The sequence below is a fragment of the Pinus tabuliformis genome, chromosome J (genome assembly GCF_031772625.1).
Source record: "Pinus tabuliformis cultivar Carrire ecotype Pingquan chromosome J, CPIR1, whole genome shotgun sequence".
NCBI classification, from domain to species: Eukaryota; Viridiplantae; Streptophyta; class Pinopsida; order Pinales; family Pinaceae; genus Pinus; species Pinus tabuliformis.
Genome location: NC_142295.1, coordinates 468,750,482 through 468,777,929, shown reverse-complemented (window position 1 = coordinate 468,777,929; position 27,448 = coordinate 468,750,482). Strand labels below are relative to the sequence as shown.

Below are 27,448 nucleotides of genomic sequence, written 5' to 3'. Positions count from 1 at the left end.
TTATTCATTGTTTGACCGAGGCTTACCCCATGCATAGATATTAACTTGTCAGAGGGTGAATAGATAACCCAGGCTGCAGAAGAAATGTTCCATGTATTACGACAAGAACCATCAGCAAAACCAATGTATGTTTGAAGAGACGTCGACATCTGCAATATTAAGAGTAAAATCAAGATAAGCAGGAATAATGATAAGAGAACTCTCTAAACTAGGCACATTTTTCTAATCTAAAACACACCATCTATAAATAAACTAATCTAGGAAAAAATCTCCACACTGAATTTAAGCATAATATCTCTTCAGATAAAGTCCATTCCTGGGTTTACCCAAAGAGACACCGTCAAAATCTATCAATTCATAAGCCCCTTTTGCTTGCTTTCACTTAACAATGTAAGGACCATGCCACATAGGTATAAATTTTCCAGCCCCTAGCTTATCATTTGCTTGATCATATAGTAAAACTAGATCTCCTTTCGAAAAATTGCGAGGTGTAACATTTCTGCCGTACTGAGCTTTTATTCATTTCGCATGAGTCTCGTTTGCTATTGCAGTAGTGTGTTGATTCTCATCTAGCTGAGCTAAGTACAAAAAATGTTTCTCTTCTTCAGAAGTAGCTGGGAGTAATTCTATGGCTAATTGTATTGGCGGAATTTCACATTCAATAGGTAACACTGCTTCCAAACCATAGACTAGTTGAAAAGGAGTGAAACAAGTTGATGTTTTTACTGCGGTCCGATATGCCCAAAGTGCTGAAAATAGAATGGTATGCCAATTCGACTTATGAATACCAATGATTCATTTGATCATAGTGACTAAAAATTTATTGATAGCTTCAACCAAACCATTAGCCCGTGGGTAATACGGAGTAGAATGATCGTGGCGTAGGCCAAGTTGATCTGTCAGTTCAGTCATCATGATGTTTCAAAAGTGACTTCCATGATTAGTAATAATAGCTTGAGGAACACTGAATCTAGAAATTATATGATTGAATACGAAAGTTGCAGCAGTCTTGCTATCTGCCGAAAATGTAGGCATTGCCTTGCCCCACTTAGTAAAATAATCTACCGCCAGGATAATATAAGCATGCCCCCCAACTGAGTGAGGGTTACATGTAATAAATTCAATACCCCACTTTGTGAAAGGACCGACAACAATTATAGGGTGAAGAGAAGCTGGTGGTTATGATAAAAGATTTGACAATTGTGGCATTTCTAGATTGCATAGATACAATCTTTGAATAAGGATGGCTAGAAATAACCAGCGCGCAATATCTTTTGGGTTGTGGCATACCAAGACATATGACCACCACATGCTCTAGAGTGACAATCATTCAGAACCTTTTCAGCTTCTTCATGAGTTAAACAATGTCGAAAAACAGAATCCGCTCCACGACGATAAGGTGTATCACCAATAATAATGTATTGTTGGGATTGGAAATGTATTTTCTATCACTAATATCTTGAGATTTTAAGCTGAAAAGATTGGGTTTGAAGATAAACAATAATATCTCCATACCATGGATCAAGAGTACTGATAAGAAACAAGGATTCATCCGCAACGGGCTCTTCTGCCACAATTTCAGTATCAGTACGCGGGAAATCACACATCAGTTCGGCAAAAACCAAAGATTTCTTTGCCTTGGATTTTTCAAATTCCAAGTTAAATTCCTGCAGGATAACTATCCATTTGGAATACTTACCCCCTAGCAATTTTTTGGTCAAGATATACATCATAGGGTTACAGTCAGAAATTATGGTGGTTTTGCGTAATAAGTTGTAGTGACGAAATCTTTGGACAGCTTGAACAACTGCCAAGGCCAATTTCTCCACATGCGAATATTTAAGCTCAGTCGGATGCAAAGTTCAACTAAGATAATAAATCACATGTTCATTGTTGAATTCATCTTCCTAAACTAAAACCATCCCAATGGTGGAATGAGAAGCGGCGAGGTACAAAAAAAATCTTGGTTGTAAATTCGGAGGATGCAGTAATGGTGCATGGGTCAACACGTGTTTGAATGCATCAAATGATCGGTCAACGATCTCATCCCAAAAGAATGGAATATTCTGTTTTAACAACCTGGTGAAACCTTTCGTTATCTCGGCGTAGTTAGGAATGAAACGACGTAAAAAGTTTGCTTTCCCTTGCAAACTTTGGAGTTGGCAAAGAGTCGAAGGAGGAGGTAGATTGACAATAGCTTCCACCTTCGACGAGTCAACACAAATGCCTGCCTTTGATACGATAAATCCGAGTAAGCGACCCATTTCTACACAGAATACACATTTGTGTGGATTTAGCCGAATTTGATAATGCTTACATCTCATAAATATAGCTCGTAAATGAATGAGATGATCCGTTCTACGTAATGAGTGGGCAGGTAAATCATCGAGATAAGGCTGCACAATGTGCTTGATGTCATGAAATGCATAAGACATAGCCCTTTGAAAAGTTTCTCCAGCGTTCTGCAATCCAAAGGGTAATTTGCACTAAGAAAATTTCCCCCATGGGCAAATGAAAGTTGTTTTAGCTTGATCAGTAGGGAGTATGTTGATTTGATTGTAATCGAAAAAAACATCCATAAAGGAGAACATTTCACTGCTGGCACAATCATCAATAATTTGATCGATATAGGGGGTTGGATAATTTTCTTTAGGACAAGATAAATTAATATCCCTATAGTCGATACATACTCTTATCGTTCCTTGTTTTTTGTTGATAGGAACAATATTTGATACCCAATTGGTTAAAGGAATTAGATAAATGAAACTTGCACGAAGTAATTTCTCAATTTTGGCTTTGATAGCAACAGCTTTTCGCGGATGTATCTGACGTAAGCATTGTTGGACAGGTTTAGCATCTGGGTATGTTTTAATTTCATGGACAATAATTGACGGATCGATTCCTGGAATTTCTTCATATGATCAGGCAAACACTTCACGAAATTCTTGAAATAGGGCTTTATAAGTGTGGATTTCATTGTCCATACAGGAAGCACCTATATGAATGTTTTCAATAATTCCAGGCTTAACTGAAATGTCAATAGGAACCGTTCAAGAAATATTTTCCAAATTTAACTCAAAATCATAATGTTGCAATGGATTTTGCGGTTCTTTGACATAGTCAGTCGTAAAAATAGAAGAAAAATCATTTCCAAAATGATCAAGCTCAGGTAAAAACGAAGATCAGTGATGTAGATCTTCCCATGGTAAATCATCAATAGACAATAGTTCACAAATCTGCTCATTAGAATGAACAATATCAGAAAGTGTTGATGAAGCTGAGTTTGATATTGAAAGTGACTCTCCATGGATCACATTCATTGGATTAGTTTTGGTTGAATAGGCATTAGAAAATGACTATACAACGTGATATGCAATTTCAAAGCGACTCGGAGGCATCGTGCCACCAAATGAATCCACCTAATAATCGGAAGGTACGATCCAAGGATCATCAAAAGTAAGAGTGTTCGATGAAATCCTATGAATAGTTGCAATAGAAGGTGATACGTTAGGAGGAGGGAAGGAAAAAATTCCTAGTAAACCAGAACCTTTAATCAAACCTACGCCAACATCCTTTTAAGGGATAGTCATTTTACCGATGTGTTGAATACTATCTGTAGAGGCTGGGTCAGATGAGAAATAAGTTAGCTGGTCTATTGTAACAATATTTCCATTATGAGGAAACTTGATAAGCCGAAAGACTAATGAAACAATAGTAGTCATAGCATAATACCAATTACGACCCAGGAGAAGGTTGTAATATAGAGGGGCATCAACCACTTCCACATCTAGATTTACGGTTTTGCCTTCAACCCCTATAGGTAAATCTTGCAAAATACCAAAAGGATGGAACCCTCGGCCATCAAAAGCCTTTATAATTGTCGGAGACTGATTGAGTGTGGGAGAACCAAGCGATTTCCAACACTGGATTGACATAATACATGTAGAAGCCCCTTCATCAATCACAGTCTGAAAGCAAGGTTTGTTTTTGACTAAAACTGGAATCTGGAAAGCCATTTGATGAGGGAGGCGGGGTGTACTATTCTCTAAATTGAAGATTATTAGGTTCGAATCCTGAATATCGACAGCTCCTATAGCAGACAATAGTAATTTACGCTGTGCTAGGCATGATTGCAGCACTTCCAAAGCCGACATTGCTGAAGGGGAAATAGCTAAGTCTTCAACAATGTTATAATTCTGAGCAGCTCTTACATGTGGATTGAAAGCTGATTTCCGAAGTATACCTTTAGTAGGTGGTTTGATTACTAAGTCAGGGTTGGGTTTCTCGATCTGTAGTGGATCAGAACCAGGAGGAGGTGTAGTTGATGTGTTTGAATTGGAAGATTCTGCTTCTTTACCACCAACATGATTTTTACTACCATAATCTTGTGATCGCGTTGCAATCTTGACATGAGACATCATCATAATGGGTTCTTCTGAGGCATTCGAGGAAGAACCAATCATCTTACTATCTTGAGTATGAAAACGATCCTTCAAGACAGCAGGTGTTTGAGAACCTTTAACAATTTTCGAAACCTCTGCTCGATGTGGGCAATCTTTGGTAAAATGATCCTCGTCGCAAATGAAACAAGGATAACGAGGCTTTTGTTTTTCGTTAGTAGATTCATTTTTATCTGTTTTATCTTTTGAATTTTGCTTTTTTTTCTTCTTCTCCTTATTTTTACTACCGGATTTTGATTTGGCCGTAGATGATTCTACGACATGGATGTCGGTAGAAATTTCAGCGGAAGACTCTCCTGTCAGGGAATCAGGTAAAGTTATTATGGGAGAAGAATTCTTTGAAGATTTCTTCTTCCTTTCAGTGCTAACTGAACCAATCATACCATCAGCGACATGAGACCCTGAAGGAGCTACAATTATTTGACCGTGTTTTGGAAGATCAAGTACTTTTTCATGTAAAGTACCTGACTACGTATAGACGAGGTCAAGGTACTGAGCCTGAGCAATGACTTGCTCTTTAGTAACAACTCCTCCCTTAGCTACATCTTTAGTGATTTTAGGTAACAATTATTTAATGAACCATTCCACTAAAATTTGATCCGGAATGAAAACTTTCACTAAATGCTTTCTACGTCGCCATTCATGAATATAATCAGAAATATATGTGGACGTGGATTGTTTCAGTGAATTTAACAGTTCCGTGCCATTGTCGTATCTGACAGGTAACTGAAAATGAGTTAAGAAAGTAGTGGCTAACTGATTGAAATTATAAAAAGAGGCTCGTGGTAACTCAATGTACCATTTGGCGGCAAGACCAATAAGAGTTCGTTGAAAAAGATGCAATTGAATTGAATCATCAATGATGGAATTAGATGCACACCAGAGGTGATAAGTCATAACATGATTTGACAGATCCTCTCCTGACTTACCTTCGAATTTCGAGATATCACTAAGAAACTTACTAGGCATTGGCGGCCAATATGGAAGATAGTAAATTGGATTGTTTGTAAAGCGCGACAAATCATGTAAATCCAAATTTGCAATAAATGGTAACTGATGGTTAGGGTCATGAAAACCTTGAGTAGCGAGACCAGTTCCAGGAGGAGGATATCCAAGATACCCTGGAATTGGATTTTCATTAGGAATGTTATAAGCTCCTGGGAAACTAGGATTAACTGGACCAAACTGGGGTTGTTGAGGCTGTTGATAAGTATAGCCAAGATATAGTTGATACTGATAAACTGGGTTTTGTACAGTAGGACTGAATCGATACTGCCCTTGGTATGGTTGATATGTAAATTTTACTTGTGGCAATTGTAACAATCGTACTAGCTTGTCCTGCATACATCTGGACTGAAGTTTGAACCATAGGTCCTAACTGTGGCATAGAGACTTGAGGAATTTTCACTGATGTAGGGGTAGTAGAAACTGAAGCTACTGATACTCCAAAAACAGGTGTTGTAGGTTGAATAGAAGTTGCAGTAGTTGCACCAGTTTAAGGTGAAGTACGAGGTGAACTAGGGCTACACTATTGAACTCTACCAGATGCAGGGATTTCAATAGTAGGTTGGATAGGTTGTTGGGTGGAACCAGAAACCAAAGGCTATCTAGGTTGATTAAGTAACTACACATTAGGCTGCAAGTTCTGTTGAGTTTGAGACAGATCCCACACCATGTTCATTCCGGAGTATGGACCCACAAAAGGTTGTGCATATGGAGGACCATAACCTGGTTGAATGTAGGGCTAATAATTAAGTGGTACATTTCTAGCTCTTTGAAAAATGGTTGACCAGAAGGTGGTTGGAAACCTTGAGTTGGGTGCTGACCTTCGGGTTGATAACCCTAAGGCACGTATTGAAACTGGGGTTGACCTTGAGGTATGTACTGAGTCTGAGGTTGACCTTTGGGTATGTACTGTCCTGAAGGTTGACATTGGGGTATGTACAACCTTGAAGGTTGATAAACATGAGGAAGTCCTTCAGGTGGTAACTGATTACCTTGGGGTCGCCCCCTAGGCAGTAACTGACTACCTTGGGGTTGCCCCACAGGCGGTAACTGACTACCTTGAGGTTGACGATTTGGAATACTATTAGACATCATAAGGATTTTTTCTGCCTTCAACGCTTGAGTTCCATTACTTCCAGATGATAACACTTGTTCAATCGGTCGAGGAGATGCTCCTAAAAAAGTATCAGAGAGTGACTGGTACCTCGAAGGAATAGAAGGACTGCCAGATAAAAATATTTCCGGTGTTTGGGAAAAAATAGATGACTATCTTGACATAATCAATGGAGGATAATAACCTCTTGGTGTAGGATGAAAAGGAATTAGAGGTGGTGAAAAACTAAGAACCGAGTTTTCTAAAAAATTTGTTAATGAAACATACCAAGCATCACTCCTAAAAGGACTGTAGAATATTGATTCATGCTCCCTAAGACTTAGAATCTGTTGGTTTCTGGGAAGAGTTACGTCTTCCTCGGTATTAACAAGTTCTTCAATAGAAATGAGGCTAGAAGGAAGATTTTTAGTAATGATATTTCTTACCCTAGGTGAACCAGGATTACTAGAAGTTGGAGAATCAAAACGTGAAGTTGGATTAATAGCAGGTTTAATGTCAGGCTCAGAAATTTCAGGTTCTTCAGCTAATTCACTGGAAGCAGAAATACTACCAGTGACTTCGGAAAATGAAATTAGCTCTTGAATAGACTCTGTTGTTTGTATTTGATAATCAGGATGAATAATTAAAGATGATTCTATGGCTTCTAGTGATCCAACTCTACTGTCACTAGGTGATACAAGAGCTCATAACCCTTCAAGCTGGCTTGGTGAATACTCAGGAGGTTTCCCCTGAAGCCTACAAGATTGTCTTGGTAATTTAGCCACGATTAAATATTAATTAATCACATGAAAACAAAGAAAACTTCAATAAAAACACCTAAAGTCTCTAAAGAAACAAACAACTAAATCAAATGCCTAAAAAATCTAAGTGTTCAAACCAAACACAAACAATAACTTCCCGTACTAAAAACACTAGTTGGTGATCAAATCCAACTTAGTAGAAGTTTAATATAGAAAGGGTGGTTGGAACAATTACCCCGACAACCTTCTTAATGAAACAGACTGGCACAAGTTTCTTCACAAAACCATCTCGAGTGAAGAGAACCCCCCAGAGAGTCCAAGTGAATCTAGTCGACGTCTGCTCCTGGTACAGTGAGACCAGTCCTTCACCATCACCTTAGGAAATAATCTTATGTTTATGGGCACTAAGGTTACCAACATCAATAAATACAACTCGGGGAATAGTCTACGATCTGATCTATGCGCAAGGGCATAGTAATAAAGCTAAATCCCCTTGAAATCTCCTCAACATGATCAATCCGAGGTTTACCAACAAGTGACCCTAGGCTCCTCGATAATGGTTAATCCGAGGTTTACCATTTATAATACGTGCAAATCTTCTATCTTTCCCAATGAAATAGACTTGATTGTCTCAAAGGTTTGGACATGATCTCGTGATTGACTCCTTTAAGAGAAGCTTCCCAGAATGTATCAATTACAATTGTATTTATTTCCTACTACAAGATGTATCTACTTGTTTGTTTTAACTATCTTGGAGAGTTAATTACTCCCTACTTGAAGATAATAGCCTAAGCTATATTGGCGATAAGAGCCCTAGAAATAAAAAATATTACTAGATCAATTTTAATTAAGTGTTGCTTTTATTGGTTGTTCCTTAAGTCAATAGGTATGGAAATGAAACTTTGATGGTGTGAAGACTCGACTCCAAACACTAAAAAATGCACATAAAATGATAAGCAATTCATTTTTCTTTCAATGAAATTCTAGCTAAAAGAAAGAGTTTGAGAATGCAATTCTTTAAGAAACAATTCTTTCTTTCAACATGGAAATGAAAAGAAAATATTTTTATCTTTTTCAATAAGAACTCAAAATGAGACTAATAATTAATGCCCATAATAAATCCCTTTCCTTTTTCGAAACTCGAAAGTACAGGAAAAACAATGTTCTTTTCAAAAGAGATCTACAAGTTCTAGAAAAGCACTCAAAACTACCAAAACTAATTTTGAGATCTAAAAATTTTAAAATCTAAATTGAATAAAAGCTTCACTTTTTTGAGGATGTTTTACTTAGTTGTTCAGTAAACTAAGGATTCATTTGTTCAGAATAACAAACCAATAAAAAAACATCCAGGTATGTTTTCTTTTGTAAAAATGAATTCGGAACTTGTAACAAAGTTTGTTCAAAGATTTGCAACGAGAAAACTGAATCTATTTCTCACAAAGGATAGATTTCACAACCAAGTTGGACTCATAAAGAAGACAAAATGACACCAAGGTAATCTAAGTTTTCTCAAGCTTTTGATCTTTGAGTCACTATAGAGACCAAGTGAAAACCACTCCAAGCATGCAAACTTCTAGAAAATCATCTAAAACAAAAATACTATCGGAACTCACTCACAAGAGGTTTTTGACAGGAAAAGTACAAATCTAGATACAAACTAAAACTTCTAAATCAAACCTAAAACTAACTGGAAAAAAGGTATTTTAGGTTTTCCAAAAAAAATTACACGGTCCACAGGCTCCAAAAGTAACAGGTGCAGTCCCGCTCTGTTTACTAAAGGAAAAGTGTAGAGATGCCAGCACTGTCTGTGAAGAGAAAGTGCGGTCCCCTGAAAACTTTGAAAAGAACAAAAAATAATCCCAGATTTAAAAAATACCCAAGCTAGTATACATCAATCAAAAACCAGAAGCGAAAACAATTTTCTCAAGTCAAAACAAAGGAAAACCAAAAACCAAATCCATTCCCCAGTGGAGTCACCAATTTGTTGGCCGCACAAATTGATCTTGTAGAAAAGACCGATCTCCCTAGTATCAGAAGATAGTCTAGCAACAAACAGACAAAAAAACCTATCTTTCTCTAGACATATGCGATTTACAAATAAATACTACAAAGGTGTTAAGATCCTACCTTAGATCCAACGCTTGTTCATTGTAGTCATCCCTTAATCATTCGAAAGAGTTATATTTAAAGACCTGCAATCACAAACAAGCAAACATTAAATAACACCTGCATAGCAAATATCATAAATCATATCTATTACGGTGATAAAGGAATCCATAAAATAAACCACAAATGAACAGCTTATTGAGAAAAACAAACTTATTTGTATTAACTTTGAAGTAGAAGAACCTTACAACGTTTTCATCGTTGATGTTGAACAAGTTCTTCCTAGGGCCCGAAATAGGAATTTCATTTACTTTGACAAGCCTTGCACTCTTCCAAATGAGATCTTAGAGGTATCTAATCTCTCCTCATAAAAGCTCAACTAAAGAAGAATAATTTCCAGCAGCATTTCATCTCAAAAATATTCAGATTCTAACCTCCCAAGTAACCGGCCCAATGCTTCATTTTATAGTGCAGAGGATGAGGTTACAGGTACATCTATGAAGGGATAGAATCCTCCTTCAAAGGGATAAGCTCCTCAAATCAAGGGGTTAGCTCCTTAAGGTATGGGATGCATGAACCTTAAGAGAGTGAACTTGCCACCTCAAGATTCCTTGCAGAAGCTTCTAGAAATGACTGAAAGTGAGTTTTTTGGAATGTACTCGCACCTTTTTAACTTTTACAGGGGTCTTCACCCATAACACAGAGACAAAGTGGTCAGGTGTGTAGGGGACATGACCATTAGGTGCGGGACCGCAGGTAATGCAAAGAGAAAGTGCAGAACTAGAGTTTTAGAGACTTTTGAGGGCTTTCTTTTATTTTCAAAGCTTGATATGAGGAACTGAGGCTTAAGACTTACAAAGGAGGAAAATATGAGTGGTAATGCACTCACACAGATTGCATAATGTCAAGGTGAAATTTTTTAGTGAAATAAGCACAAAATATTTGTATCTCCTCAAAGATAGGCCTTAATAAAGAAATTTATAAAGTTTCTAGCCCCCTCATGTAGTTATTACCACAAGACAGTCACATAAAATTTGGCTTTTTTGTACACTTTTTTCAATTGCAAGCATGAGAATTAACTCCACTAGAAAGCTATTTGTTCCTCTTTCCAACCTAGATTTACACTTTATCACATGTGACTCCCTTAGGAATAAAACACAAGCCCCACTAACTTGTGGGTGACCTTAAGAAGCCCCATCAAAATAAGTCCAAGAACTTGATTTTCCTACCTCTTCCACAAATATTTATCTTGCAGGCTTCTCAATTTTTTATTGTTTAAAGCTGTTGAGTATATTGAGGCCTAGAGAAGCACATAATATAGCTGTATAGTTGGCATATTCTTATCATCAAATAAACTCACATTCCTAGCAAGTCAAATACCCTCATGAAATGATGACTAGCAACACGTTGTAGCATTTTACACTTGTGTTCTCACACTAGTTCTTCGGACATTCTTCAATTGTATTTCTTGTTCAAAAGTCTCTAAGGCCAGTAAAAAAATCCTCTTTCCGTACCTATACAGTGCATTATTTTAAAAACTGGTTCAGTTCGACTTGGAACGGGACAAATTGGCTAAGTTTATAGGAAATTGAGTTCACTTGGCCTTCAACTTGGCTTGGGGGGGTAGTTTGGTACCAAACTGGATTGAACAAACCCGAACCTATCTGAGTTGATGCAAATGATAATTTTCCCAAGGGGTCTGAGGAGTCTGAAGACTCTAAGCCAAATGATGTTTTTATTGCTCTTGCTCATGAACTCATTTCTAGCAGTGGTGATGAGTCTGATGAATGATCACTTTCATCAATGATTTTTAGTAGGCTAGTAGATTGTATCATGGATTTTGGACTTTAGAGGCCATTTAGAGCCTCACTGATTATGAATTTTGTTGTTCATATTATTGCACTTGGTGCCATTTTGATATATGCATCCTCACATAGTATATCTATGAGAAAGCTTTGCATATTTTGTCTCTAATGATTTGGAATCTCAAAATTATTTTTTTCATTAAAATTTAATTATTTAATGTATTTCTTCAAAAAACCGAGTCGAAGCTCAAGTTGATAGGTGGAAGAGTCAAAGTCTGAGTATGAGCTTTAAAACCATGGTTCTACATGGAATATGCCCCCTGTTACACTAAAATTTGTCACCATGACTACTTGTAGTTAGTATGGCTCCATCAACTGTCATACTATCCTCCTTGGCAAGTCTTATACCTCTGCTCTTCATGTCAAACTCCAAAAAAAAGAGAAAGTCCGTAAAAAGTCAAATAACTCTGGGTACGCAGTTTCTCTTAGCCTTACCTGCGTGTACGCACCCCAAGTTCACAATACCTACGTACTTGTATGCTCTGTCTGTAAATGGGTGGGTGCGTACTCCTGTAAAGGTCAAAAGGCGCAAGTTTCACTTCAAAAAGTTACTTGTGGTTATTTCTAGAGCATTCTAGAAGCTTGTTTGACGTGTATTGAGCGCCTCCAGATGGTTCATGTATCCCTATGAAAGAGGAACTTATCCCATCAAGAGGGGAGCTATCCCATTCAAAGAGGGGCTTATCCCATTGATGGTGGACCTGATTAACTTCCTCTAAAGCACTATAAATACAGGCATTGGGCCAGAGGGAGGGGAGGTTGAAAGCTGAACATTCCTAAGGGTAGATGCTGCTGGAATCAGGACTCCCTTATAGAGCTTGAGAGGAGAGATTCCCATCCTTTCTTAGCCCTATTTGGAAGTGGGTGAGCTGATCAAAGTAAAGGAAAACTCTTGCTGGACCCTGGGAGGGACCTACACAACACCAAGGCTCAGGTTGTAATGGTTTCTTTTGTTTCCACTTAATACAATTAAGCTCACTTTTCTCAACAGATTGTTATACATGATTTGTTTCATATACTCCTTGGTCTGTATGATGAATATGTTTTATTTTATAAGTTATTCAGGTGCTATGTAATCTTTTGGCTTGTTAGTGAATACAGGTTTCGAAGAGAAGGAGGAGCTCATCCGGATCGGCGAGGCTGGACTACTACAAAGCGTTGGACTAAAGGTATGTTATAAATACCTAATTACTTGTATTCTAAATGCATATTTAGAGAAAGGTAGTGTTTACTTGTCTTGTTTGTCACTAGAAAGCCTTAGCTTCTAGGGAGGTCGGGTTTGTCCGCAAAATTGACTCTTTCCGCATGACAAAATGGCGACTCCGCTGGGGACTCCATTGATGTGAATGATTTTTCCTTTGTGTGAAACTTTGATTTGAGAAAAGTCGTTTGTTTTCTGGTTTTTGGCTATTTGACTGTGTATTTGGGTGGGATAGCTTAGGGTTAAATTAGATTTTAGTTTTTCTTGGTTTTGCTAGCATTACGCACCCTCTGAGTTAAGCACAGTGCGTACCTGTACGCACTGCAGCTTTGTGCACAGAGCGTACACGCACCTGTGCAAACAAGTTGCCTGCGTACCCTGTCAAAATTGAGAAATTTTCAATTTTTTCCTTTTTGCCTCTTAGATTTTGTTTTTAATTTGTTTTTACTGCCCAGATCCACTGGTTACCTACCATAAATCTTCACCTAAGCTTGTTTCATCAGTGTCAAGAGGTTTAGTGAAATTCATAGAGGTTCTAGCCCTAGGGTTTGATTTTTGCATTGGTCTTGTAGTGACTTTGGCTTTAGAAGTTGTAAAACCTTGGATCTCCCTGGTCTTTTCAGTCTTCTTAGGAGTCGGACCTTTCATAGAATCCACCCTTGTGAGAAACCTACCTTTGTGTTGTCTCTTTGCCGAATCTCGAAAAAGTTTGTTGATTAAACTTTGAATTTCATTCTTAAGAAAAAGAACAAAAGATTTTGATTTTTGTTTTTGACTGGTTTTTTATTCTGCATTAACTAGTCCTTGGTTAAATCGTGACTGAGTAAAACATCCTGGAATCATACTTGGTAGGCTTTTGCCTCATTAGATTTACTTTTAGGTGAATTTCTCTTAGATTTACTTTTGGGTGAAATTGAGTTGATTTGATTGCCATAGATTTCTTAACTTTGATTTCTGTTAAAGTAGTTTTACATGCTTTGTTAATATAGGGAAAAATACAAAAAATCTCTTTTGAAGAAAAGTTTGCTTTAGTAGCATTTGAGTCTTTGAAAAGAAAAGGAATTTTCGTGAAATAATTAGTGGTCATGTGTTGTATGCTTTGGAAAAGATAAAGAGATTGTTTCTTTGATTTTCATTGCCAAGAAAGTTGTTTTTATATCAATTTTGCATTCTCCAACTCTCTTAGCTAGGGAATTCATTCAAAAATAAAATTAGTATAAATCATTCTAAGTGCATCTTTTTAGTGGATTTGAGTCGAGTCTACGCACCATCAGTTTCATCTCCGCTACCTTTTGTCCTAAAGAAAAGCCATAAAAATTAACGCTTAAAGTAAAATCAACTTAGTAACTTTTTATTTACTAGGGCTCTGAAACACCAATATAGATCAGGCTAGTGTCTTGGAGTAGGAGAGTAATTAACTCTCCAAGATAGTAAAACCAAACAAGTAGCTCATCTTGTGGTAGGATAAATTCAACTGTTTCATTTGTACTCTGGGAAAGCTCCTCTTAAAGGAGAAGCACGAGACCATGTCCGAACCAGTGAGGGGATCAATCCTCCTTCATTTGGAAAGATGCCAGATACGCACGTACTACAAACGGTAAACCTCGGATTATTGTCGAGGAGCCTGGGGTCACTTGTCGGTAAACCTTGGATTATTGTCAAGGAGCCGGCAACGGGATTGAGCTTGTTACTCTGCCCTTGCGTGCTATCGGGTCGTAGACTGTTCCCCCAGGTATATTTGTTGCTGTTGGTAACCTTAGTGACCATTATCTTTAGGATTCTACCCGAGGTGACGGTGGAGGGAAGATCCCACTGTACCTGGAGCAAACGTCGGCTAGACTCACTTGGATTTTTCGGGGGGTTCACTTCACTCAAGACGGTTAAAGTGGAGGAACTTGTGCCGGTCTATTCATTAAGCAGGTTGCCGGGGTAACTGTTCCACCCACCACTTCTGTACTGAATTCGGCGATGTTGGGTTTCATCACCAACTAGTGTTTTCGGTCCAGAAGGCTAATATTTGTGTATGGTTTGACGCACTAGATTCTTTAGGCGTGTGATTCGAATTTGTTTGGTTCTTTAGAGACTTTAGGCAGTTTGCTTTGAGATTTTACTTTGTTTGCGTGTGCAGTAGTTAAAAGTTTTTAACTGTGGCTGAATTACCGAGACAGTCCCGTAGACTTTGGGGCCAGTCTCCTGAGATTGTTACCGTGGCCGATTTATTGAGGAAGTCTCGTAGACTTCGGGGTGAACCTCCTGAAGACGTCTCGGGTCATTACGAAGGTTTGAAAGTCCTTGTAACTCCTAGTGGCAGTAAAGTAGGATCACCTGAAGAAGGAGAATCATCGTTGGTAGTCCATCCAGATTACCAAGGTCTAGAAACAGGTTATAATCCCGAAGCTGTTGCAGTTTCCGAGCTTGCTGGTAGTTTTTCATCTACTAGTGATATAGGCGAAGAACCTGAAATCTCTGAACCTGTTACTCCAACTTCTAGTGCTCCTGATTCACCTAGGGTAGAAAGAGTCATCACCGAAAATCTTCCTTCTGGTTTGATAGCTATTGAAGAACTTGCTCCAGAAGAAGAAATAGGCGTCTCTATCCTTGAAGATCAACCTACTATTGATCTAAGGGAGCGTGAATCCATTTTTTACAGTCCTCCTAGAAGTACTACTTGGTATCTTTCGTTAACTAATTATTTGGACAACTCAGGGTCAAGTTTTTCTCCACCTCATACTCCTTATCCACCCGAAGGTATTTATACTCCTGTAAATATGTCTGGTCAGTCGTCCATGTTCACTCAATCTCCTGAATCTTTCTTGTACGGCGGTCCTTCTGTTCCTTCTGGGTATCAGTCACTTTCTGGTACTTTTGCGGGAGCATCTCCTCAACCCATTGAACATGGGTTATTAACTGGAAACAATGGTAATAAACCATTGGGTGTAGGAGACATTTATATGATGTCAGGTTCAATTCCCGGTTCTCAACCTCAAGGTGGCCAGTTACCACCTGGGGGGCAGCCTCAATTAACGCCTGGGGGGCAACCTCAAGGTACACAAATTGCGTCTGGGGGGCAACCTCAAGGACAGTATGTACCCATAGTACAATACATTCCTCAAGGTCAACCCCAGCCTCAATATGTACCCCAAGGTCAACCTCAGTATCAATTTATGCCTCAAGGTCAACCCCAATATCAGTACATACCTCAAGGGTATCTACCTCAAGGTCAGTACTCGAGTCAAGGTTATCAACCACCCCAAGGTCAATCTTATGTTCAAGGTACGGGAAATGTACCTTTCAATTATCAATCCTACCCTCAATTCGGTTGTGGATCTCAATATCCTCAACCTGTCATGGGTCAATACCCCGGAATGAACATAGTGTGGGATCCATCGCAAGTTCAACAGGTGTTGCAGCCAAGTGTACAGTTGTCATCTCAAGCTGGACAACCTTTAGTTTCTGGTCCACCCCAGCAACCAGTCCAGTCTAATGTTCAAACATCTGTACCTTCGGTAGTTACTCAGTCGCCCATTGTGCCTAGTACTCCATCTAAAATGACTGCTGCAACTACCGCAACATCTGTTCCATCCACCACACTTACTTCTGGAGTATCAACAGCTCCGGTTTCTACTGTCTCTGCCACTACTCCTCAGACATCTTTACCATTGTCTGGATCCATGATTCAAACTACGGTTCAGATGCCGGTAGGATAGCCTGGTTTAAGTACGGTTATCACTAGTCAACCACAATTCACTTATCAACCGTACCAGGGACAATACCAATACAGGCCTGCTGTCCAGCAGCCAGTTTACCAGTATCAACCGTATCCTGGGTACACTTATCAACAACCACAGCAACCCCAGTATGGTCCGGTTAATCCTGGTTTTCCAGGAGGATACAATATCCTGAATGCGATTCCTATTCCAAGTTATCCTGGATATCCTCCTCCTGGGACTGGTCTTGTGACCCAGAGTTTTAGGGATCCTAATCGGCAATTACTGTTTATCGCAACTTTGGATTTACTAGACTTGACGCGCCTAACGAACGATCCGATCAATTATCTTCCGTTTTGGCCGCCAATGCTGAATAAGTTCCCCAGTGACATTCCCAAGTTCGAGGGTAAGTCTGGAGAGGATCCGTCAAATCATGTGATGACTTGCCATCTCTGGTGTGCTTCAAATTCCATCTCGGATGATTTGATCCGCTTACGTCTTTTCCAGCGTACGCTCATTGGTCTCGCGGCCAAGTGGTACATTGAGTTACCACGAGCCTCTTTTTATAATTTTAGTCAGTTAGCTACCTCGTTCTTAACTCATTTTCAGTTGCCGGTCAGATATGATAATGGCACGGAGTTACTAACTTCATTAAAACAGTCGACGTCCACTTATATTTCCGATCATATACATGAATGGAGACGTCGAAGGCGATTAGTGAAAGTTTTTATCCCAGACCAAATCTTAGCTGAATGGTTTGTTAAATCATTATTACCGAAGATTACTGAAGACGTAGCTAAGGCCAGCGTAGTTACTGAGGAGCAAGTGATTGCTCAAGCGCAGTACCTTGACTTAATTCACACTCAGTCAGGTACGTTACATGAAAAGATCCCAGATATTCCAAAGTCAAATCAAATCGTTGTTGCTCCTTCGGGATCTCATGCTGCTGATGGAATCATTGGTACGGTGAATACTAAAAGCAAGAAGAAATATTCAAAGAATTCTTTGCCCATTATAACCTTACCAGACTCCCCGACAGGAGAATCTTCTGCTGAAGTTTCCGCTGATATTCACACTGTAGAGTCATCTACGGCTAAATCAAAAAACGGTGGGAAGAAGAAAGGCAAGAAGAAGAATAAAGTAGACAAGACTCCAAAGGAGAAAACAGAAAAGTCGGAAACCAATGACGAAAAGCGCAAACCTCGATATCCTTGTCTTATTTGTGAAGAGGATCATTTTACAAGAGATTGCCCTCATCGGGCCGAGGTTGTGAAAATCGTCAAGGGTTCCCCAACTCCTACTGTTTTGAAAGATCCATTTCCAAAGCAGGAGAGTAAGATGATAGGTTCTTCCTCGAGTGCCAATGAAGAACCCATATTGATGATGTCTCATGTAAGGATTGCGACTCGATCGCAAGATTATGGTAGTAAAAGTCCTGTTGATGAATCGAAAGAAGCAAAATCTTCTCATTCAAATCCATCAACCTCAGCTCCCGGTTCCGATCCACTACAGATCGAGAAACCTAACCCTGACTTAGTAATCAAACCACCTGCCAAGGGTGTACTTCGAAGGTCTGCTTTCAATCCACATGCGAGAGCGGCCCAGAATTACAACATTGTTGAGGATTTAGTTGTTTCACCCTCAGCAATGTCGGCTTTGGAAGTGCTGCAATCATGTCCAGCACAACGTAAATTACTTTTGTCGGCTATAGGAGCTGTTGATGTTCAGGACCCGAACCTAATAATCTTTGATCTAGAAAATAGTACACCGCGTTTTCCTCATCAGATGGCTTTCCAGATCCCAGTGATAGTAAAAAACATGCCTATTCATCGGACTGTAATTGATGAGGAAGCTTCCACGTGTATTATGTCAATATAGTGCTGGAGATCGCTTGGTTCTCCTTCACTAAATCAATCCCCGACAATTCTTAAGGCCTTTGATGGCCGTGGGTTTAATCCGTTTGGCATTCTACAGGATTTGCCTATAGGGGTTGAAGGAAAAACCATTAGTCTAGATGTGGAGGTGGTTGACGCCCCTCTAGACTACAACCTTCTCTTGGGTCGAAGTTGGTCTTACGCTATGACAGCGGTTGTTTCGTCGGTCTTCAGAGTAATAAAGTTTCCACATAATGGCAAGATCGTAACCATAGACCAGCTGGCTTACTTTTGATCCGACCCAGCCTCTTCAGAGAGTATCCAGCATGTCGGTAAAACGACTATCCCTTATAAGGATGTTGGCGTAGGATTAGTTAAATATGCCAGTTTACTGGGAACTTTTCCTTTTCCTCCAATCAACGCCGTGTCTTCGTTTGCATCTATTCATATGATTACTTCAGACACCATTGTTTATGACGATCCTTGGATCGTTCCTTTTGAATCTGAGATAGACTCATTTGGTGATGCGATGCCTTTGAGTCCATATGAAATTGCCTATGAAGCCGTGCAGTCTTTTACCGACCCGAGTTCAACCGAAATCGACCAAATGAATGTGGTCCGTGAGGAATCACTTTTCGTGTCAACCTCGTAGTTAATAGTGTTTCCCGAAGTTGTGTCATCTGACGAACAACTTTGTGAAGTCCTGTGCGTAGACGATTTACCATGGGAAGATATCCATCATAGATCTTAGTTTTTACCTGAGGATGATCATTTTGAAAACGATTTCTCATCAATCTTTACAGCTGAATATGTCAAAGAAGCTAAGATTCCAATGAAACATCCTGATTCAGAGCTGAATTTGGGAAACATTTCTCGCACTATTCCCATTGACATTTCAGTCAAGTCCGGAATTTTTGAGCACATTCATATAGGTGCCTCATGTTCAGATGACGAAATTCAGACATACAAGGCCCTATTTCAAGAATTCCGTGACGTGTTTGCCTGGTCCTATGAGGAAATGCCAGGAATTGATCCCGCCATTGTTGTCCATGAGATCAAGACTTAACCGGATGCTAAACCCGTCCGGCAACGTTTGCGTCAGATTCACCCACGAAAAGCGGCTGCAATTAAAGCAGAAGTTGAGAAGCTGTTGAAAGCAGGTTTCATTTATTCGATCCCGTTAACGGATTGGGTATCGAATATTGTTCCGGTTAACAAAAAACAAGGAACAATAAGAATATGCATCGACTATAGGGATATCAATCATGCTTGTTCCAAGGACAACTATCCAACACCCTATATCGATCAAATAATTGATGATTGTGCCGGCAGTGAAATATTTTCCTTTATGGACAGTTTTTCCGGTTACAATCAAATCAATATTCTACCTGCCGATCAACCAAAAACGGCTTTCATTTGTCCATGGGGGACATTTTCTTATTGCAAATTACCTTTTGGGCTTAAGAATGCCGGAGCCACTTTTCAAAGGGTGATGTCTTATGCATTTCATGACATCAAACACATTGTGCAACCATATCTCGATGATTTGCCCGCTCACTCATTGCATCGAGCTGATCACCTTGTCCATTTACGAGCAATTTTCATGAGGTGTAGGCATTATCGTATACGGTTGAACCCACACAAATGTGTCTTCTGTATAGAAGTGGGACGATTTCTGGGATTTGTAGTTTCAAAAGCCGGCATCCGCATCGATCCCTCGAAGGTAGAAGCTATCATCAAATTGCCTCCTCCTTCGAGTCTTCGCCAACTCCAAAGTTTGCAGGGGAAAGCAAACTTTTTACGCCGATTCATTCCTAACTACGCCGAGATTACAAAGGGTTTTACCCGGTTGTTGAAACAGAATGCTCAATTCTCTTGGGATGAGATAGCTCAGAAATCTTTTGATGCACTCAAGCACGCGTTGACCCATGCACCGTTGCTGCATCCTCCCAACTACAACCAGGATTACTTTTTGTACCTCGTCGCCGCTCGTTCCACCATTGGAATGGTCTTAGTACAGGAAGACGAATTCGGAACGGAACATGTGATATATTACCTTAGTCGAACCTTAAATCCAACTGAGCTCAAGTATTCACATGTGGAGAAATTGGCATTGGCAACCGTTCAAGCTGTCCAACGTTTTCGTCACTACATTCTACTTCGTAAAACTACAGTCATTTCGGATTGCAACCCTATGATTTAAATTTTGACTAAACAATTTCTAGGGGGCAAGTACTCCAAATGGATTGTTATCCTGCAGGAGTTCGACTTGGAATTTGAAAAATCTAAGTCTAAGAAATCTTTAGTTTTTGCAGAGTTGATGTGTGATTTCCTGCGTGATGACACAGAAACTGTGGCAGAGGAACCCATTTTGGATGAATCTTTGTTTCTCATCCACACTTTGGATCCGTGGTATGGGGATATAATCGTCTATCTCCAAACCCAATCCTTTCGGCCCGAAATTTCAAAGTCGGAACGTCGGAAAATTCGATTCCAGTCCCAACAGTACAAAATTATTGGAGATACTCTTTATCGCTGTGGGGCGGACTTGGTTTTTCGCCGTTGCTTAACTCACGAGGAAGCTGAAAGGGTTTTGAATGATTGTCACTCCGGAGCGTGTGGCGGTCATATGTCTGGGTATGCCACAGCCCAAAAGATATTGCGCGCTGGCTACTTCTAGCCGTCCTTATTTAAAGACTGTATTATTGCGGTCTGGAAATGCCACAACTGTCAAGTGTTTGATCACAAGATGCGCGCACCACCTGCTTCTCTCCACTCTATAATTGCCGTTGGTCCTTTTTCTAAATGGGGTATTGATTTTATTACATGTAACCCTCACTCGGCTTGGGGGCATGCGTATATCATGCTTGCGGTTGATTATTTTACTAAGTGGGCCGAGGCGATGCCTACATTCGAGGCAGATGGCAAGACAGCTGCAATTTTCGTATTCAATCACATTATTGCTAGGTTTGGTGTCCCACAAGCGATAATCACTGACCATGGGCGCCATTTTCGAAACGTTATGATGACAGAACTTACAGGCCAGCTTGGTTTGTGTCACGATAGCTCAACTCCTTATTATCCATAAGCGAACGGTCTGGTTGAGTCCATCAACAAAGTTTTAGTTATCATGATCCGACGAATCATTGGTATTCATCGGTCGAATTGGCACAACATGTTATTTTCTGCACTTTGGGCATACCGAACCTCAGTGAAAACATCAACAGGGTTCACTCCTTTCCAACTAGTTTATGGTTTGGAAGCTGTGCTGCCCATTGAATGCGAAATCCCGTCACTTCAAATGGCTGTCGAATTACTTCCAGCTACTTCTGAAGAGGAGAAGCGTTTATTATACTTAGCTCAATTAGATGAGACTCGACGTGACGCTGCATTGGCAATCGAGACTCACGCAAAGCGTATAAAAGCTCAGTATGATCGAAATGTGACCCCTCGAAATTTTTCGGAAGGAGACCTAGTGCTATTATATGATCAAGCTAACGATAAATTAGGTGCTGGAAAATTCGTTCCTATGTGGCATGGGCCCTACATTGTCAAGCGAAATCTAGCAAAAGGGGCCTATGAGCTGGTAGATTTTGATGGGGACTCTTTGGGTAAACCCAGAAATGGACTTTACCTAAAGAGGTATTATGCTTAAATGATGGGTATGGAGATTTTAGTTAGGTTAGGTTTTTCTTTCTAGCTGGTGTGTTTGTTAGTATAGACAGTGTGCTTAGCTTAGAAAGTGTGTTTTTCGTCGTTATTCTGGCTTATATTGGTTTTACTCTTGATATTGCAGATGTCGACGCCTCTCCAAACGTACATTGGATTTGCTGATGGTGCTTGTCGTAGTACACAGAATATCTCTTCCGCAGCTTGGGTTATCTATTCGCCCTCTGACGAGTTAGTTTCTATGCATGGGGTGAGCCTCGGTCAAACAACGAACAACATTGCAGAATACAGTGCAGTGATTGAGTTACTGTCTGAATCTATTTCGTTCGGGATTCAGAGTTTGATAGTGAGGTTAGATTCTGAACTCGTTGTATTACAGCTTAATAGAGTGTATGCCATTAGAAATCCAGTGTTATTAAGGTTATTTTTGAGAGTGCGTCTCTTGGAACGTGAATTTGATTACATTGAATATCAACATATTCCAAGGTATTTAAATACATTAGCAGATGCAATTGCTTCTCGAATGTTAGACAGACATTCGCGATAATCATACATGTAAATTTAAAAACATTTCATCACACATGTTTAACAAGATAAGCCGGTAATAATGATATATATAGATAGGAGTGTGTCAAAAAATACATCGTCTTCGATCATAGGTTGAAAAACACCTTATGATCGACAAAAATGATAAGTACAAAAACCAAAATGTCACATGTGTCTACAAAAGCGACCATCCAATCACTGGTGATGCTCTCTATACGACACCACTGCACGGGCTACCCTACACAAGAAACTCCTAAAAGGTCCTGGGACTGCGACGACATAGCGCTGAAGCCTGATAGGAATATCTTTTATAGTAGTCTCTGGTACGTCTACCGTAAGACGCTCTAGGTCTTGTTCTAACTCAGCTAAGGTCTCTGCGGCCGCGTCCCGTGGGGCCAGTGCCGGTGCAACTGGTACTCTCCTCTCGAAAGGCCGGAGATTGGCTGGACGCCGTGGGCCTACATCTGCATTTTGAAAATCATTGCTGTCAGTTTTGAGACGATATAAAAAAAAAAAAAAGTAGATAATTTAAAAACTTGTGAAAAATTAATTACCTGTGTCGTCCCACTGTTCTCCCGGTGGAAGAATCATGTCCGGATCTCCACGAAAATCAACTCCGGCATAAGGAAAATCTTGTATCGAGAAGATCTGGTTCTCCAACCAGTGAAAATACTCCGGTCTAAATCGGACAACCTCCTTGCCCTCGTCAGGATGACGGGCCATCACCGCAACCCATCGCGTCAACTTAGGCTCTCGGGAAGGCCCAACCTCAACAGTGAGCTGCTGTGGAATCAGCATCGGAACCCTCTCTAGGGCAAAACTCACAACTAAAGGCCCATAACCAAAAGTCTTCAGCTGTCTGTTTTTTGTCCTAGTCAGTTGGCCCTTTAAGTTGGCCAACACAGCATCGCACCAGTTGAAAATGGTGCCCCGATAGCAATCAATCGCCATCCGCATCTGGGATCCAGTGGCAATGTGCAAAGCGGCAGCCCCGCAAAGTCTGGTAACTGTAAAGGCAATTACCATAAGTTCAAGTCGGGATATCTTTTTAATCTCTATCCCCTTATCCTGGTCCTGATTATTGCACCACTCTAGTCGGAGACTAGCAATGGATTGGCCACTCGGCCTAGTCCCGGACAGAGTCAATTGTTCGCCCCTCTTGGGAAAACCAGTGAGAAAGTAAATATCTGAGGGCTCTATCTCGAGCTGGTGCCCTCCAATGTAAAAGCACTGATCCTGAACTTTCCACCTTTCAACCAGCCACTCTAGAAAGCGCACCTGGGCCCTCATGCCAGGTATGGACCAGTATTTGTAAAGGTCGTATGCCTTCAAAGCATCAATGGAAGGTTGGTGATTAATGGTGGCCAAATCAACATCTTCGTGTTCTCTCTCGCGCCAATCAAGCATGGTGGGCAATCTACACACCATAAAACATCTATTAGAGTCCATAAAATTAAAATTTTTTGGTTCATTTTGGAGAAATGGAGGTTTAAAAATCCTTTCCGCGGTGTATGCAGCCCGCCTTTAGAGACAGAGCATGTGTACGCAGGCTCTCTTAAGGCAAGCTGCGTATGCCCAGCATTTTCCCAACTGAGAAAATGTCGGGGTACGCAAGTCACCAATGGAGCACCTGCGTACCCCGAAAAGCGGACCTTGAATCCCCAAGGCCTCCAAAAAATGAAACTAAAGCTTAAAAACAAATTCTAAATGGATGGAAATGAAGAGGAGGATGTTGTAGAACACCTGATGAGACGGCGTTCGGTTTCGACGATCGGATTCTCCGCAATGTCCACGGGAAGTTTCTTGCCAAAAGCCCTTTTTCTCTCCTCAACAGTAAAATGGTAAAAATGAAATGGTAAAAGCCCTTTTTATAGGTTTTTTGAGTAAATAAATGTTAAATTTGTTTATTTTCCACCGTGAAAAGGTATTTTGCAAAGTATTTTTATCTATCTTTAAACAGGTATGAGTAATGTGTTGGCTTTTGTGCAGGATAAAAGGATTTTCAGGGAAAATTGTCATTTTTCACAAACAAAAACATCAGAGTCATATTTTAAGCCCTTTTATGACTCCTAAAACATGAAAAGATTGTTGAGTGTTTCTTTTACACTCGTTAAAACGTAATTAAAAGACGGTCCCCTTATAGCCCTTTTCTAACCGTAAAAACAGGAAAAGATTGCCGGGTTTTTGTCGTTTCAAACTCGATATTGGAAATAAAACAACGTGTCCTTGATCACTTTTTACTTTTCAGGTCAAAGACACTAATCATGAAAGTACTCCTTGGTCGCAAGATCAAGCGGTTCTCTCAAGTATTATTTTATACTTTTTCGGGCTTGGGAGACACAAATTTACGAAAAAGTTCAACCTTGGAGTCTTCTTAAGTTTTTTCAGACTCTCTAAAATTGAAAAACGCCGAGTTTCTCCTATACTGGACTCGTTAAAATTTCACAGTAAAGGACCTGTTCGATTACAAACAGGAATGGACCACTCCTTCTTAGGGTTCGAATCAAAACTAAGTTGGACTCATCTGAAGGATGAGCTTATAATCAAGCATATGTTATCCTCCTCAAGCTTGTAAAAAATAAAGAGGTACTTGCCAGAAATGGTGGGGGAAAAGAGAGAAAAATGAGCCTATTTGTTATCCTTTGTCTCAGAAGAAGCCTTATCACCACTCTTGAACACGACACTTTTCATTCACCTGGGTTGGGAAATCCTTTAGAAGCTTGTTTGACGTGTATTGAGCGCCTCCAGATGGTTCATGTATCCCTATGAAAGAGGAACTTATCCCATCAAGAGGGGAGCTATCCCATTCAAAGAGGGGATTATCCCATTCATGGTGGACCTGATTAACTTCCTCTAAAGCACTATAAATACAGGCATTGGGCCAGAGGGAGGGGAGGTTGAAAGCTGAACATTCCTAAGGGTAGATGCTGCTGGAATTAGGACTCCCTTATAGAGCTTGAGAGGAGAGATTCCCATCCTTTCTTAGCCTTATTTGGAAGTGGGTGAGCTGATCAAAGTAAAGGAAAACTCTTGCTGGACCCTGGGAGGGACCTGCACAACACCAAGGCTCAGGTTGTAATGGTTTCTTTTGTTTCCACTTAATACAATTAAGCTCACTTTTCTCAACAGATTGTTATACATGATTTGTTTCATATACTCCTTGGTCTGTATGATGAATATGTTTTATTTTATAAGTTATCCAGGTGCTATGTAATCTTTTGGCTTGTTAGTGAATGCAGGTTTCGAAGAGAAGGAGGAGCTCATCCGGATCGGTGAGGCTGAACTACAACAAAGCGTTGGACTAAAGGTATGTTATAAACACCTGATTACTTGTATTCTAAATGCATATTTAGAGAAAGGTAGTGTTTACTTGTCTTGTTTGTCACTAGAAAGCCTTAGCTTCTAGGGAGGTCAGCTTTGTCCGCAAAATTGACTCTTTCCGCATGACGCCCCCCTCCCTATGAATCGTAAGGTTGTTTTCCTCTTGTTTGACTAGTGAATTCATGGGCTAGGTGGTAGTGGAAGCATAATGATAACATGTCTCTTAGATCTCCCATCCATTCGGTCTTACTAACCAGGCTACCCAATTGATGATCTTCTCTTTCCGTTTTGATGTCTTTGCGTTTCTCGTTGTTCTTTTCCTATTGTTGTGTTTCCCTATACCATATTCATAGGATAGGTCAGGTGGTGCCTACAATAAATCTTTCATTGGTAATAAATCATGGGGTGAAACAGATAAATCTAGCACATAAGGGTGTATATTAGAGAGTAGGTTTCATCAGCCGAGGTCATTACAAGAATAGAAAAGGAACAATCATTCCTATGATATAAGTTATGCCCCTCATTAAGAGAGAATTATGGTGGAAAGGTAAGATTTCAATGGAGAAACTCATTAAAATCACTAGGGTTATGAGGTCAAGGTCCATGGTGAAGGAATAGTCCAGGATGACAAAGGTGATTCTGGGCACATGCCTCTCCCTTAGTTGTATGGTGGATGGAATTGATCCTAAGGATGTCCAGGCTGAGATCGATGAAGGAGAGGTCGAGATTTCTGAAGAATGAATGAAAAATTCTCAATTGGTAATTGAAATGAAAGCCTTTTGTTATTTTTATTGTTTCATATTTGTTCATTTGTTTAGGGTTTTTAAGGTTTAATGAAGTTGAAAACTAGAGAATGTGGTATGTGAATTTGATTTTAGAACCATGGGGATTTTCAGACATTTAGGGAGTGTGTGAATTTCATTTAGGGGCTAATGTTGCAATGCTCCAACAACTTTATTCAAGCCTCACTTTGGCTTAGATCTCCTAGTAATTTCCAATCAATTTCCAGGCCTCACTCTTACACCATGTTGAAAATTGACCCTAGTATTTGCACTTGGTTAGCATGCTTATCTCATGATGGGAATCCTTCCAACCAAAACACTTTCAAAGTAATTTCTGTTGGGAGGAGAATGTTCCATGTCACTAGAACTAACAAATATCACTGATAGGACTTTGCTAGCCAATGTGTACCACGTCAAGAACCAAAAAATATCTTTTTAGCTAGTAATGGAAGTAGAGTCAATGTTTTATATAGTATAACAAGTATAGTAGATCAAAATTACCAAGTAATCAAACCTATGAAACAAATTTGTGTCATTACAAGTATGATATTTATACAGAGCTAACCCCATAACAAACTCAGTGCTTCAAAGTTTTTTTATTTTTTATTTTTTATTTTTATCTTTTTCTGACTATGCAGCTCCCCATAAGGAATTTGAAACAGGGGGTAAACACACTCTCACATTACAGATTATTGTTTTTTTCTTTCAAACCGCACAACTACAAAATGTATCAATACAAAAATAAATATTGTAGTAGAAATGTAGTAAAAATTATTTTATCAACACTAAAACCAATGGTAGACTGTTAAGTTTGGTTAACATGTTCTTTGCATGGGACAATTACTTCAATTTTCCACATTGACCCCATTATTAATTCATTTCTTATCATAATATCATAATATCACATTGACAATAACTAAATAAAGAAAATAAAAGGTAGATGCAGAGGACAAGCCAAGACAAAGGTACACATGGATATGGCTCAAGCCAGTGAAAAGTTTCAAGATGGGGAAAACCCTTAATGAATTCTTCCATTATTAGTATCAACGATTCAACAG

General features: G+C 39.7%; 1 pseudogene; it reads left to right on the top strand.

The window, feature by feature from the left end:
- The first annotated feature begins 6,241 nt into the window (after positions 1 to 6,241).
- The window catches only part of LOC149227864 (kinesin-like protein KIN-14R), a 41,530-nt pseudogene continuing 20,323 nt past the window's right edge, over positions 6,242 to 27,448 (top strand).